Source organism: Malania oleifera, chromosome 12, assembly GCF_029873635.1.
Source record: "Malania oleifera isolate guangnan ecotype guangnan chromosome 12, ASM2987363v1, whole genome shotgun sequence".
Classification (NCBI taxonomy): domain Eukaryota; kingdom Viridiplantae; phylum Streptophyta; class Magnoliopsida; order Santalales; family Ximeniaceae; genus Malania; species Malania oleifera.
The window spans coordinates 43,523,465-43,525,875 of NC_080428.1; positions in this window are offsets into that span (position 1 = coordinate 43,523,465).

A 2,411-nucleotide genomic window follows, 5' to 3' on the forward strand; every position below is an offset into this window, starting at 1 on the left:
ATGGATTAGTTGATTATGAGTTTGGTCAAATAACAATAAACTTGAAACAATATGGATTAGTTGATTATGAGTTTGGTCAAATAACAATAAACTTAAGCATGAGAGTAGTTGTAAATGTTTGTTCATAAATCCAAATGGTTATAAGTGCTCATTGTTATATATATGTGATAGACTTAGTTTACTTAAAAATTTCTTGTTTTAAATGAACTGTTCAAAAATATCAATTCTAAGTTGAGTTCCACTTTACTTAGTCTCTTTGACTTATGTCAGATATGAACTTAAAAAACAAATTTCAGAAATTAGTCATTCTTAATAATACCTTACTAAATGTAACTACTATATTTTAACGAAAAAAACAAAACTTGATTCATTTGCAACTTCACTAATTTTTAAACATAACATAAAGGAGGCGGTGTTCAAATCCTTTTAAATTGTCATTATTTATTTAAAAATTAAGAAAAACAGTTGTGAATTAAACAGAAACTTTAATTTTATATTTCATAATAATATATATTAAATGGACCAACCATAAACGATAAAAGTAGCTACTCGTAGCATGTAGGTTTAATTAATTAATTAAAACAAACGACAACAAAGAGAGGAGTCATTCACTAAATAAGAATGTGATTTATATGGTGCAATATCTATAATAAAACAATTGTTCTTAAATTTTTTCTTAGTATTATGTATGTGAGCTAAATTTAACAGGCAAGCAAAACATGAAAATAAAAATATAAAAATTTAAATCAATTAAAACTAACCTTCGTCTAGATGCAGCAATGAACCGAAATAATCCAAACGAAACTATGAAATAAATCCAACGCAAAACAGAAAATTTCTCAGTAAGTAAAACAATAAATTCACGTTTTTGCTAAATAAAAAAGAACTACCCTATCTTCTCCCTTAAATAGCCTCGCCTTTGCTCGTACGGTCACCTGCAAGCTCCAACGGTCACCTGCAACAGCCTCTCTGCAATCTGTTTCTCCTCTGCAATTGTATCGTCTTCTGAGTGCTCGGGAGAGGTTATGAGCAGACGAAGCAAATCTCGCACGATAGTCTTGTGAGATTATCCACGTGTCGCAACGCTACTGGATTTCAAAGACAAATCTCACAGCTTGATGCTGCAAGATTTGTGCCACACGTCACCTTCCCACTGCTGCTCCCTTTAAATCTTCCAGCTCCAAGCTGCGAGATTTACTCCAGCCCCGCCACGCGACACCTTCCTGTTGGCTGCTCTCTTTAAATCTCGCAGCACCAAACTGTGAGATTTGGTTCTCTCCATGCCACATGTCGTCCTTCCAGCGGCCCATCAGTTTAAATGTCGCAGCATAAAGCTGCGAGATTATGTGAGCATTAGTTTGGGAAAATTTTTCCCAATCAGAGTATTATTTAATATTTTATTTATTTTTAATAATAAAATAGGAAAAAACTCCCTAATTCTTTCTCAATTTTATGAATTGGTTAGAAACTTAATAACAATTAAGAAAGTAAATCATACCTTACTTTTTTACGAGACCATTACCATATTGTTCCCTCGACGATCTACACTCGTTAAAAAAATTTCTACTTTTTTATTTATTTTTTTACTTAAAATCACTACTCACACTCAAGAAAAAAAATGTGATTGAAAATTATTTTTTTTCTCTTAAATATATTAATTGGGAAGTTACTCTATGATTTTCATTTTATATAAAAAAAAAAAAGAAGATAAAAAGGGTATTCTTTGTTTTTTTGTGCGAGTAAAAAATGTAAAGTGTCCACAACTTTTGTTAGAATGCAATAGTAGCTTCATTTTTCAATCAATCAAAAAGAAAAAAAAATTGAAGGGTTAAAATTTCTCTATTATGAGCATTTTCTCTGTCCCCAAAAATAATGTTGACAGTCGAATTTATTTTTAAATATTTTAATTTATTCCTTAATTTTTATTTTATAAAAAAATAATAAAGGTACCAGAATTTATTTATTGTTCATATTGCAACTAAAAGAATTGTGGAAAGGGGGCAGCTTTCTATGTTTTAACTATTATCTCTTGGCTTATTGAATGAAATGAAATGAAAATTTAAATGCCGATGTCGATATTGGTTTTTAGGTCAGTGTGCTAGCCGGAGATGACAATTCCAAGAATGACAAAAACGGTAGGGTTGTGATCACCCTAGGGAGTCTGGTCGACTAGACCACCCTTTTACCAAAGCTAGCTAGTCAAAGGGCGATCGACTGCCTCGACATTTTATCTAATTTTTTAAATTATAAATAAAATAGAGTCATCACTTGATTTTTTATAAAAAAATAAATAAAACATCTTGGAAAAATAAATAAATAAAATTTAATTTTGGGGTTACATTTGTGCATAGCAACTAAATAACCATTCGAATGATGGTTCTTCAACTATTGCGCATTTTGATACGCATTAA